Source organism: Podarcis pityusensis (genome assembly GCF_964106645.2).
Source record: "Podarcis pityusensis genome assembly, chromosome: 5".
Taxonomy (NCBI): domain Eukaryota; kingdom Metazoa; phylum Chordata; class Lepidosauria; order Squamata; family Lacertidae; genus Podarcis; species Podarcis pityusensis.
Genome location: NC_138032.1, coordinates 67,787,937 through 67,802,566, shown reverse-complemented (window position 1 = coordinate 67,802,566; position 14,630 = coordinate 67,787,937).

Sequence of the window (14,630 nt, the reverse complement as noted above, 5' to 3'; positions counted from 1 at the left end):
TTTTTAGGAGGGAAAAAGTGAGTCTTATAGAGCAAAAAATACGGTACTACAAAAATGAACATTCCATCTCTTTCCAACACTTCAGTATCTCAGAATGTATTCAGTATGTTGACTTTGGATAAATTGCATTCCCAAAGCATACTTCAGGTCGTATCAACTTTTTGCAAAAGAAAAAAAAAGAAGAAAAAAAGAAAAGGGAAGGAAAAAAAGAAAAGAATAATTAAAACATCTGTGCTCCTTGAAACCAGAAAGCCTGACATGCATTTGGATTGCCATTATGAGAGGCATTTTCCCCAAGGTCTTCCTTTATAGTCAAGTTCAGCTCAGCTCCATGTGAGCCAAATGATTTCATTTGGGCTTTCAGCACCCAGTTCAACTATCTTCACATCCAAATAAGAAAAAATGAGAGGAACAGTGTAAGTGTACATAAGGCTTTTATATGATTACTGTTGCTAAGGAAACTAGTCCCTTGTCATCCATGTGGTAAATGCAGCTATCATTTTAGCATGAAAAAAAAGACAGAGAAGCAGTGTTATTGGTGACAACTGTAACAATGTTGAAAAATATATTTGAGCAGATCATTAAACTCATCAGCAGATGCTCTCTCTTTTTAATTTGGAGCATACACAGTCTCAGCTTACTCTGAAAAGTGTCTCTCTAGAACCATTTAAAACCCAGTTAAAATGTTTCAAGGAGGCATGTGCAGCTCTTTGGACAGGATTGTACCACCTAGGGACAGATGTAGGGAAGAACGTATTTGAAGGGGAAACCTTGGCTAGACCAGAGAACGATTGCCACAGCTGATTCCTGTATGCTGAAGGAAAGAAGCTGTCGGGGAAGGGAGTGACTGCTCATTGCAGAAGAGCTTGTAACCCTAGCTGAACTTGATAGTGGTAGAAACAAAGAAGGACATTAGGAAGGGGTGCAGGAAAATTGAGGGAAGAGGGTGGTCTAATAGAGCGCCAGAAAAAGTGTGTTAATCTGGGAAGCCGGGGGCGAATAAAATCTCATTCAGGGGCATCCATCACTCCACAGACAGAATTCATTGAGGAAGAATTGAAAATTACATATTTTCCTTGAAAAGTTTAAGGTTTTTACTAGATCTTTACTTGATCTTTACCAGATCTTTGCCATTCAAAAGTGGGCAATTTTTTGTGATTTCTACACCTGACACATATTTACCCAAAGGAAACAACATCTCAAATGGGGTGAAAGTGGATGCTAACCAAATGTTTTAAAAAGCAGGAGCCAACTCCTGGGGGCTGAGGTCCCTTTGCCCCCCCCCATAAAAAAATATTTGAAGGTTCACCCACCCAAAGTTAATAGGCATTACCATTCAAGTGCTGGGCATGTGCCGCATCTTGTGGTCGATTATACAGGGCAGGGCTTACCTGCCCCACCCCCAAATTTTACTCAGGTTGGCACCCCAGTGCAGGGTGTATCAATTGGCTCTCAGGAAGTAGAAAAGAGGCGGAAAGTATGAAACTACAGTGGTGCCTCAGGTTAAGTACTTAATTCGTTCTGGAGGTCCATTCTTAACCTGAAACTGTTCTTAACCTGAAGCACCACTTTAGCTAATGGGGCCTCCTGCTGCTGCCATGCCGCGGAGCACAATTTTTGTTCTTATCCTGAAGCAAAGTTCTTAACCTGAAGCACTATTTCTGGGTTAGCGGAGTCTGTAACCTAAAGCGTATGTAACCTGAAGCGTATGTAACCCGAGGTAGCACTGTATAATGAGAATTTTATGAATTCTGAAGATCCCCAAACACTAGTGTAATTTCTCCTGAAGGAGAGGACTATTGAAGGCTGCTAGGAAGGATGTCAATGCTCTGCCTCCACTACTGGAAGCAATATTGCTCCTGAATACCAGTTGCTGAAAACCACTGGGTGGGCCATGCTCTGGTGCACCAATACTGCTTGCAGGTTTCTCGCAGACATCTGATTGACCACTGTGAGAACAAAATGCTGGATTAGATGGGCCATTGGCCTGATCCAACTGGCTTTTCTTATGTGTGAGTAGAAACTGAGAGCCACCAAGATTTCACAAAGCAAAAACTGGCAATGCAAAGATGAAACATTTTGTGGAAGCACTGCTAGCATTGATGATATTTTCTACAGTCGACTTCATGTACTGTTTGTTACCTGTGGGTAAGCCCTATTGCATTTAATGGGGCTTACATCTGAACAGAAAAGCATAGGAATGTGCTGGTAATGTATCAGTCTATCACCTTCATATCCTATTCTTCTTTCAAAAAGCTCAAGCAACATGCATTGAATCTTATACCATGAAGCTTGAAGTGGAAAGTGCAATGAAATTCAACTAAGGGGAAATGAGGAAGTCGTTTTACAAAGTAAATAACTGTTATTTTCAATAAGGTTATGATTTATGTTTGTTATGTTTTGTTTGTTTTATGTTTTTGTTTGTCGCTGATATTGTAAAAACTAATAAAATTTTTGCAAAAAAAAAAATGAAGTGGAAAGTGATTCAATCTTTGGTCTCGGTTAATATTTTGTGCTTTTGAGATATATCTGTGTGTGTGTGTGTGTGTGTGTGTGTGTGTGTGCATGCCCTAAGAAGGGTCTTTCAAATCTTTGCCTTATTTGGGGTGCATAGAAAGGATATTAGTTACAATTCTCAAATACATTCAGGTTTCAGTAGGTATCTTTGAATGCAATGAAGAGGTTTTTGATTTTTTGGTAGCTTCTTTCCGATTTCCCCGTGTGAGATAAAAGACCTACATTAAGAATTCTCGACTTTACCAATATACTGTTCCTGTATCTATATAAAAACTTTGAAAGAAGCGGATGATTGTTTCTGTAGTGCATACCCTGGATCTTTTTATAGATGGTTTTATCTGCCTCTTTGGAAACACAGTGAAAACTAATTTTGAAAGGCATTATCTTTTAGTTGAAAAGTCTAAGAGTTATGAAATTATGTTTTCTGGTGGAAGAAGCTAAGCCCTTGGCTCTTAACCTTCTTTTAAAATATAGTCCATGCATTATTTATTTATTGTGATTTCTGTTTTCCCGATGGTAACTTCAAAAAAATAATTCTCCCCCCCCCCCCCGTCTTATATAGATGTTCCATATGGACTGATCAGAGGCTAAAGAAATAGCACAATGCCTTTAAAAAAAACCACCAAAGATTAAACTGCCCCTTTAGCATGCAGTGTGTTGAACTGTTTACATCCTTAATGGGTTATTTTTTTCTCAATTAATGCATTGTTTTGGCTCCAACTACCTCCTGAAGCTCTCTTTTCAGGTCATTTATCACAACTTGTGCAGAGATACCTGGGTCTATCACTTGGGACTGACATCACTCTCAAGGATTGAAATTTCAGTGCTTTTTCCTTTCAGAAGTGCTCTGCTAGCATTTAACTTGAGAGAACCTAAAATATGTCATGGGTGAATATACATCGCATAGTAAGAAAATAGCAGCCTCCTCGGTCATACCACTAAGACATCTAGCCTACCATCCAGCTTCTCACACTGACCAACCCTCCAGCATTTTCTGGCAGGATGTTCAAAGCAATGCTGTGTCTGACCTAACAGAACGAGAGGAAATTAGAAGAGAACAAAACATGCCCCATATTGTGAGAGCTTTTCTGTATCCTGTCTGTTTTAGCTAGTTCATGTCGGAAATAAAATATGAAATATGTGTTTGCTGCTTCTTTCGACAACCCCTTGAATGTCTTCATCAATTAGTTGCAAGACAAAGAATTGTGATGTCACACAAGAATCTGAAAGATGCAATAATTTAAGTTAGGGCTTTGGACAGTTACCATATTTACTGGAGAACCTGGAGGCTCAGATCTCACCTATTCTGTAAGTGCACTCCCTCTGCACATACCCTTTTGTGTTTGAGGTGGCCAGGAGGGGATCAGATGGGATGTATTTTGCTCTATAGCTGCCACTTGCTGAGTGAAAAACAAATCTAGAGAATGTATTCCCTGACCATTCAATAGAGGAGAAAGAATAAATAAAGTCAAGGTACTAAATGAGCATTGGTTTGAAAGTATACACAGTGTCTGTTTTTCAGTGTTGTGAGGTCACAAATGACTATGTGGTTATTATTGTATATTCTATAGGCAACAAATTAAACTTTGTAAAGTTTTAAAACACTATGCTATAAAAATACGTGTTCATTTAGTACTTTGACTTTATTTTTTGCCATTTGCTGAGTCCAGCTTAATCTACAATAAATGTATTAGTTGAAGTTGCCACAAGATTCTTGATTTTTTCTAGTTATTTAGCTTGTTGCTAGTTTAGTCTATAGAATTATGAATAAAAATTTTCCCTTTCTGAAATCTCTACATGATTCTTAGGTTCCTTTCAGCATGGACTTTTATTATTTATTAAAGGTTGCTGAGATGAACACCAGCACAAAGTTTAAGCTAGCAACAGTTGAGGGATAAGTTGTTAAAGAATAATTATAAATAATTTATTGCAGATCAAAATAGAAACACAATTTGCTAGCTGCACATCTTTCAGTTCTAGAGAGGTTACTTGGTGGAATTCATCCAGAGCAGAGAGATGCTAACATTACCAGTACAGAAGCACACACTTTTAAATAGTTTTGAAACCAGTACCAGGGCTAATGTGACTTTTCAAAGTATCCCATGGTGAGATAGGTGTAAATATAACAATGGAATGTTCCTGAATGTACTTAAAAATGAGCTCCTGCTAGTGACCTGCTATTATTGATTTGTCAAATGGAAAAGAGGGGAGTGGAAAGATATATTTTTCTGTGTCAATCTGCTCTGAAAGTTCTTATAGTCTAAACAGCTGCTAAATATGTACTGTCATCTTCAAATACACCTTCCCATCAAAGCCAAGTGAAGCCACACTACATGGCATACAGACTGGCATAAAGTTCTCAAGATTGAACGAAACTGATAAATGTTCCAGAAATGATAGGCACATCCAGCACTCTAAAACGCACAACCTTAACAAAAGGAATTGGAATTTTACGGGGCACAATCTGCCATGGCCTTTTTCTGTGCGAAGACTTTTTAAAGAAATTGAGAAAGTGTCAGATGGGTTGTTTACCACCCTAGATCATAGTAACTGTCAGCTGTAAAATTCTTGAGCCTTGCTGGCAGTTTTCGCTACCTTACCCTCAACCTTTCAGAATAGTATGTGTGAAAATCTTCATTCTCGTCAAAGCAGGAAGGAAGAAATAGGTGGTTTGTGCCTTTAGAAGGCTTCTACAGAGGGTAATTTGAGGGACAGCTAGTGCTTATGGCAAGATGCTCAGTAATACAGTATCATGGCAGAGGTAGAGTTCCAAGAACTGTATTGACATACGGTAATAACAAGATTGTGGGATTAAGCCCCAAGACATCAAAAGGGCCATAGCTCATCAGCAGAGTGTAAGCTTTGTAGAAGTTACAAAGTTCTATCCCTGGCATCTCAGATAACAGAGCTGGGGAAATACTTTTGCTGAATACCTCAGAGAGATATTGCAAGTTAGAACAGACAGTGCTGAGCAAGACACAGAATAAGGCTGCTTCATAATTCTGACAAAGAATAAACCTGCTTCATGTGTTTATCATAGGAGCATACTCCTCAAGGCATCAATAATTAGGCTGCCATCCTAAGGTAGGGGTGGCAAGGGAGGAACCAAAGGCAGTTCAACGACCTTAACCTATGCCCTGCCAGGCTCTGCCCAGCAGGTTGTAAGGGAGTGTTCTTGCATTCCTCTGGTCTTTTGGAGTGGGGAGGGTTGGGGAATCCCTTGTTGAAAACAAGGGGGAAATGATACAAGAAAGAGGTCTGCACCAGATTTGGAACTAACATAAACTTCTCCCAGGTTTAGGGACATGTAAGAGATGAAGAAAGCATGGATCCTTCAGATCCAAGCTCTCACCCATTCCATCCCAACATGTCTCCTTTTTGCCCAACCAGTGTCAGATCTCTCTCAGATGCTTTTGTGGTGCAGAGAAGGCATCCAACCTCTGGTCCTTCCCTCTGGTGTCAAGAGTGCTCTCTTTGAGCTTGGAGGGGGAAATCTGACTAATCCCATGTCCCTTGGGATACCTTTTCCAGGGCCAAACAACTGCAGCCTTAGAATGGCTTTTTCCAGTTAGCATATTATTTTTCCAAAAACAAAACTTTCTATACATGTAGTTGCGTGTGTGCGCGCGCACACACACAGAGAGAGAGAGAGAGAACTGGGCTTTTATTTATTTTGTTTAAGTGTAGTGTTTTCCCACAGCTAATATGTAACACATGCCATGGTAAAGCTGCAATCCACAAACTACCTTGTAATTATTTGTAACAAACATGCTTATTAGGGAAATAAAACTGCATGTCAAGGACTATGGTGACTGTTGTAAACACTAGAGATGGGGGGGGGGGAATATCCACTTAAAATATATCATAGTTAGGAAGAAAAGCTGCTATATCATGCTAAGTTAAATCACGTATCCAAAACAGATAAAAACTAGCTTGAATATATAATTGGTAAGTGCTAGAGAGAACATGAATTAACGTATAGCAATCTAAATTCCCATCTAAAATGATAACAGTTTGTGATTAATATCTTGTTTCCTTAAGGTCAAACAGAGAATAAATATCTGTTCTAGGGATAAAACATGTACCACTTACAAAAGAAGTCTAAATCCATAGTTCTGTCTAATCTGATTTATTAGGTAAAGCTGAGCTCTTTAATGAACTTTTAAAACAGTAATTTAACAAAGTGCTTATGGGCAAGGTTAAAGCAGCATGTTGTTTTATGAATACCAGCTTCCCATATTTGGATTTTACTCATGTTTACTTAAACAGACCTTTCAGTTTTTAAAATATATTTTTCAAAAATCACCCAGCTCAAAGGTCTAAACAAAGAGTGCAGCATTTAGCAGATCAGAGTATTTAGTCTCAGAAAATGAAAGAAATATTAGAAGAAGAAGAAGAAGAAGAAGAAGAAGAAGAAGAAGAAGAAGAAGAAGAGGAGGAGGAGGAGGAGGAGGAGGAGGAGGAGTTTGGATTTGATATCCCACTTTATCACTACCCGAAGGAGTCTCAAAGCGGCTAACATTCTCCTTTCCCTTCCTCCCCCACAACAAACACTCTGTGAGGTGAGTGGGGCTGAGAGACTTCAGAGAAGTGTGACTGGCCCAAGGTCACCCAGCAGCTGCATGTGGAGGAGCGGGGAAGCGAACCCGGTTCACCAGATTACAAGTCCACCGCTCTTAACCACTACACCACACTGGGACACTTAGGGATGGGATCTAAAAGCTATGCAAGTGGAAAGCTACCAACACAACCAATATCCCATTTACATCCCTCTGTGCCCTCAAAAAGTGACTCTGAGATGTCAGGATGCCCGACTGAACAGCATGAGCTATGGCTTGAGAGGTTTCAGTGAGAGGGGGACTCACCCAAAATCAGACAGAGTAACTTTGCACCAGTGGAGCCCCAGATTTATTTCAGCTCCACATCAAATCCCCCCACCACACAATCATATCACCACTAACTCATTAAGAAGGCTCACATACACAGCCTATTGAGTGGTGGTCATTTCGTATTTTCACCTAGCAAGACTTTCTCAAAAAATTAGGAGAATTGCAATGGCCTAACAATGATCACAAAACAGATGCCAGACTTTTGTCCCTCAAAATATTTTGATGAGATCCTGTTACTTTGCTTCTACTAATGGCTTGCCTGAGGATATCTGGCAGGGAGGAGGAGTGTTGCAGAAGAACTGCCCCCCCCCCCAGCACCAGTTTTGCTGCTACTTACCAATAAGATGTAGAGGTGAGGCAGTGCAGGTGTAGAGGTGAGTGGGAGCACTGGATTGGCTCTGCCAGTGCACTTGCACCATCCTGACCTTGCTGCGGCCTTGCCCTGCCCTGCCCCAACCCAGTATGCAACAGTGGCAGTGAACTCTCCTTGCTGGTCACTCCTGCTATCTAGTGAGTTTGTGGCTGACAACTGAGGACTTTCTTGCATATACCTGTTGCTACTATTGCAGGGATAAAGAAGCTCAGGACCTCATCAGCTTAGCATGGTCAATGGTTAGGGATAATTAGAAATGTAGTTCAACAACAACTGGAAGGCCACATGTTTCCCATCCCTCTAACCCTACTTTGCACAAAAAAGTTCAGACATGTTCTTGGAAAGATAATGTCTTTATTTCACATAACAGCAGATTTTGTTTTGCTACATCTGTTTTTCTTTCTTTTTTTAATCTTAAAAGAGTTCTTTACAATCCAAATGGAAGTGGAGAACGGAACAGGCCTTACTTAAATGTTATGTGCAACTAATTTCTGAAAGGGTTTGTGCCCATGAGCTTAAAAGCTTTACAGTCTGTAACTAAATCAATGCTGCTCATTCACAATCTAGATGTTGATAACACATTTTTTTTCCTAATGTGGATTGCTAGCAACATGTGACTCTACCAATCTGTTAGAGATTCTTGTAACATACAAAAGCTTATGAAATTTCCAAAGCTATCAGTCAGTCTAATATCAGGTGTTGTTTCTTCTGTGCTTAACATGAACATCCTTCTCACTCTACGGGTTTCAGTGTTTGGGAAGTGATGTAGCTGCTCTGCCTGCTCTGCAAAAGTCTCCTGAACTCTGACCTTTTGGCTGTATCCTCATAAAACGTTCTCAAAGCCATGATTGACCTGCAGCTGAAAATGTGAAAAACAATATTCTGTAAAAGCTGCTGCCCTGGCACATTTTTGAGGCCATCTCTTAAAATCAGGCACCAATAAATGTAGGCTGGAGTTTACAGGCTCATTAAGGAGTCAGCAATGGAGCGAGTGCTTTTATATCAACCTATATTTTTATGCCTGAAGCCATGGTATAATTGTGAAGGTTTTCTTTTGGCTACAAGAAATTTTCATGAGAACACATCCCTTAGAATTCACCAGGGGTCATCATACACCAGGCAAACGTACTCTCAGAACATTGCAGCCTACTCTTACTAACATAGGATTGCCAAAATGTGACCTTATTTCATTGTACTCATTCATTAGCATGGCATTTGACACCATTACATTATTGTACAAAGTTTATATTCAAATAGAACAGCATTTGTATTGGCGGTTTTTTCTTCTCAGCAGTATTTCTAGTGTGTCTACTCAGAGTTTTTTTATTAAAAAAATGTTCAGATGAACTATAGGTTTTTTGGGTGGGTGGGTGCAAATAGACCTCTTCTATGCTTTAATCAACAACAGTAGTAACTGCCCTAAATGGCTTCTGTGTACAATTAACTGAGTTTGGAAGGAGAATATAGAAAGCCTGTCTTCAAATCATGGTATGTTTTCCTTGGTTTTCTACTATCCATGGTGCTGAAACTTTAATTATGAAAACTCCCAATTACTCTGTATTACAGAATATTAATGGAAAACACAGAATACAATTTGATATTGTGAAATACAGCAGCCTATAAGAATTAGCTTTATTGTTTTCAGAATAATAACAGTCTTTTGTGAAGTTTTTGTATTTTCAGAATAACAAAATGCATTTTATAAAAGTCAAGCTAGATTCCACCTTTAAAAGAAGATAGTCTACAGTAACTACATTCTTCATCCAAGTTCCGAATAACTTCTTTAGCAATGAAATTATATATTATTATTTTACACATAGGTGATACAGCAGTTGGGAACTACAGCTATTTCATTATGATGTTTCAACTTCAACGGCTTTCGCTACCATTGACCATGGTATCCTTTCGGAGCAGCTGTACTCTGGTAACCTCTAGGTTAGATTACTGCAACACATTATACATCGGACTGCTTCTGAAGACACTTTGGAAACTTCAGCTAGTGCAGAATTCAGTGGCCAGGTTGCTCACCAGGGCAAAACAGTATATTACATTGATCCTGGTCTGACTGCACTGGCTATCAGTTAGTTTCCAGACCCAATTCAAAATGCTGGTTTTGACCTATAAGCCTTAAACAGCTCAGGACCACAATACCTCAATAACTGCCTCTCTCCATTTGAACCCACCCAGACCTGAGATCATCCTCTGAGGCCCTTCTTTGTGTGCTTCCTCCACAAGAGGTTTGTAGTGTGGCAACATGAGAATGGGTCTTTTCTGCAGTGGCTCCCCGTTTGTGGAATGGTCTCCCCAGGGAGGCTAACCTGGCACATTTGTTATGCACCTTTAGGCACTAGGCGAAAACATTCCTCTTTAACCAGGCCTTTGGCTGATTGATATCTAATGACCTTTTAAATTTGTTGTGGAAGGAAGGATTATTGTCTGCTGTTATTTTTATTATGTATTTTGTAATTTCATGTTGTGAACCACCCTGAGATCTATGGGTGTAGGGCGGTATATAAATAACAACAACAACAACAGCAACAAATCCAGTCACATTATTATTATTATTATTATTATTATTATTATTATCAGGCCCCTTATCATTTCATTGAAATCCATTGGCACATTTTATGTGAACTTGTGTTTGAGTCTCACATTGTATGTGTGGGGTGGAGTGGCGGCTTTGACACAGATTAGCTGAGCAGGTGTGATAGCTCAGAATGTTCAGTGGCTCAGAGAACATTGCAGTTTGCATTCAAGCTTCTGTGAGGGAAGGAAAAGTTGCCAGCTGGCTGAGATTAAATGTGATACACACAGGGATTGGTGGAAGACTAGCAAGGAGTGTAAGGCAGATGGGAAAATAATGGAGGACACCAGAGGATGAAAGCTGAAGGAAAGGTGAGGGTACCCAGTGCTCTAAGAAAGAAGAATCTGAAGGAAAGATCATGGGGGAGGGGAGGGATGAGACTGGCAAAGTTACAATCAGAGAAATTTAGAGTGCTTAAGCTGAGAGGACTATAGATGGGGAAGTAGAAGCAAAATAAAAAAGTCCAGGGAGGCTGGACAAAAGATGGAAAAGTTAAAGGCAGTGGAAGGAATTAAGTTGTGGCCTGTTTATACCAAAGATATGTTACCCTACAAAGGGGATCTGGAAATACTTCAGTCTTCTTTAGCCAAATAAAGACAGCAACGTCATGGAAGGAGTTCACATTTATTGCAGACTGCAGTAAGAATAAATGATCCGGAGAAATTCTCCAAATTATGGACCCCGAATACAAAATTCAAGACATTTTTATAACATTTTCTTTACATGCTTAGCTCATGAACAATCCCTTTCAGCAACATGATTGGATAACAGAATGTGTGGACAGCTTGTGGTCTCCTCATGTTCACTTCTAATTGGTTCACAAAAAAGCACGCTCCTGTCTACTGGCTGTACCATGGAAATAGATATAGTTCTGAACAAAGTTTATAAATTCATTATTCTTCTATCTCGTGCAAAATGTTGCATTTTTGTTACATGAAGCGGTCAGTTTGGAGCTTCTAGTCTCTTCAAGGCCACTTCACATTTCTGGTATGTGAAGCTGATAAGCGAGCCCCTGCTTATTAGCAAAAAGACAGGTTGAGGTGCATGAAGAATATATGCTTAGCTAGTTATATACCTTTATGCAGGACAATGGCACAGATACGTTGTGGTTGTGACTGGGAACATGTTTATGCAGGCTCAACACTTAGCAGGCTGTATGCTCAGAAATGCCTGCCTGCTGTGTTGACCCCAGTGGCTCTCAGGTCATGACATTCACCTGGGTCCCAGGTAATGACACTCAGGTATCAGATATGGGAAGGGAAAAGGCAGTTTGCAATCAGACAGGGAAATAAGGAGGCAACCATTTATTTGTCAATGATTTTAATGTTCTCAGGTTTCTATAACACTTTTGAGAGCTTCCTTCCCATAAAAGGTAAGCCTAGTATTGAAATATTTCCAGTGCAGGCTTTCACTTTAGTTTTTTTGTTACACACTATGAGTCACAATTATGGAAAATGCATGCTATTATTTCCCCACAGATAAGGGGTGGGGTTCGTTGGAATGCAAGCAATAGGTGTGAGTTTGGTTTGTTGTGGGGCAGTTTTGGGGAAAAAACCAAATGAAACAAAATTTTGTGCAGAAGGTTTTTGGGATAACTTAGCAGGCTATTGTGTGGTATACTGCAAAGTGATCTTTTATGCATGGTCTTTGAAGCTGAAAACACAGGCTTTCATTGAGCAAAGTTATTGTAGAAAATCCTGCCCAATGTTGCTGCATTGCCACTGTCTGTTCAATGTGTGTCAACCAAAAGAATGGGGTTTCTATTGATACCGCACTGTTGCTAAGCATGATCACTATACAATAATTTACTATTACCATGTGCACTTTGGTTGTCATTGTTGTTGCTGTATTCATGCCAGGACACCTGTACTTGAATAAATGCATAAAAGACATATTCCAATAGCCAATATGATTTTATCACCCTTTACATATCTGGTGTGTCCATATAAAAATAAGTTTCTAACAGAAGACATTTCATGAAGTGCTCTTGTTATCTGATGATCTTGTAATTACTTCCATCATATAATAATAAAATACTAAACAGAGCTTTAAGACATTAACTAAATAAATTGCAGCATTCAAAAACCAAAAGTAATAATTTAACCTAAATTTTATGACATAAGACAGTAATTTAAATATTTCAGTGCATTCAAACGTTCAATTAATAATGCTCTTAAGCTTTATTTTGCAGTTCTACTCGCTGAGCTGATTTAATATCACCGAACAATCTGTTTCAGGAGGAAATTAATATTTGAGCAATTAAACCATTACCTTTCAAATACCAATGAGTGCTAAAAAAATAATAATTCTATGTTAGTGGTGAAGTTTTCTGAATTCTTAATACATGAAGAGCTATGATAAGTCATTCTAATGGTTCACAGAAACTCAACAAACTCCAGTTTTTTTGTTTTTTTAGAATGAGGTCTGTTTGGGATATTCTTCAAACATAGCTGAGTCACAGCCATGTGAGAGCTATTTTGTGTGTGTGTGATGTGATCCCACTGACAATGCAGTGTATTGGACAACTAGCACTCTCTTTTCAAGCAGGGAACACCAAGTGCAAGAGCACTCTTCTTTTCTGTGATTTCTAGCAACGGGTATTTAGAAACATACAGCCTCTGACCACAGAGAAAGAGCATCAAGGGTAGTAATTACCAATAGCCTTTACCAATCCAGAGGCATCACAGCTTGACACAAGAGAGGCCATCTGCTTAATTGATTTTGCAGTTTACAAACACAAATTTTCAACAAACCCATGATCATGGTTTATGATTTGTCTTGGCTAGATTCATCTTCAGTCCTACCAACATTTCTTGTAGTTCTTATTGACTTCTGACTTTTACTGTATCATCTGCATTTCATTGATGATTTAGATATCTTCTGTTGACATTGATTCCTTTTTCTGACCATTGCAGCTTTTTATACACATCTTCCAAGGTGAGTATAAATAGCTTAGGTGATAAGCGATCTCCTTGCTGTATGCCTCTTTTTAAGGGTTTTGGATTTGTCTTTACATGGAGATATGTTGCTGTTGCCTCATCTGCCATTCTTGCAGTAGATGGTTGTACCAGCTGTCAATTCTACAGTTTTGTAATGCTCATTGTATAGCCCAAGTTTCAATACTGTCAAAGGTTTCTTTCATAATTGAGTAATCCAAGGAATTTTATGTTCCTTACATTTTTCTATCAGTATCTCCTATGGAATATCCTTTTCAAAACCCTGCCTGTACTCGAGCTTGATATTCTATCCACTTTCTTAGTTAAGCACTTAGTAATTATTTTGGTTAGGAGTTTGTACATATGCAACAAGAGGTTTATTGGTCATTAATTCTCATGGTTGTTTTTTTTCTTATCACCTTCTTTGAATAATAGTACCATCCATTGGTTTGCTAACTGCAAATTCAGGTGCTTGGGGTGGAGTGTAGGGTGGGATGAATACTTAGGAAAAGATGGTCAGAGCTGTCTCTGTGTCATTGGTAAGGTTGAAGGGCAATTCCAACAAGCCCTTGTTGTGAGGACTCTCTAAGTTCAAGTCAGCAGTCTATAAGAACTTTGTGGTAGAGGAGATGTGATCTTCTGACCTAGATCATTAGCTACTCTGATCTGGATCAATCTGTGCAGGGGGCAGGGGGTGCTAACTGCCCTGCTGTTGGTGCCAAGAGAGCAAGAACCTGAGCAGACATCAATTACAGAGTGACAGAATCTGTTCCTTTGTTTCAAAGTAAAAAACTATAACCTAAGAGGAAGCCTGCTGAATCAGATCAAAGGCCCATTTAGCCCAGCATCCTATTTTCATAGGTGTCTATGGGAAGCTGCGCTAGCAGGGAATGAGTCTACTGGCCTCACTTGTTAGTAGACATGCATGGGGCTGTGTTGTTATTCCTTTAAAATATTGTTCCAGAAGTAGTTACAATGACACTTGAAAAGAACAGGCAGAGATCCAAAGAGATGTTCTAAAAGTGGTCAAGGGCTTGTGCATGCCTTGTGGGACTTTAGAACTTTCCCCCCTTTAACTACAGATCCCCTGTGCCCATTCACAAACTGCTTCTGAAACTCATCCCATTTTCAAAAACAGACCACCATATGGCATATAACACCACTGTTTGGGAAACAAACCCATACCGGCTGGCTTTTGGATCTTGGCCACAATGTCTCTTAGATCTTGATGAGTGCTACAGAGGTTCATTTTTATTGGTAGGATAGGGTTGTCAACTTTAATCAGCTCCTGATTCGTTAAAAGTTGAACAGCAGTTTGATCTGCAGGTTCT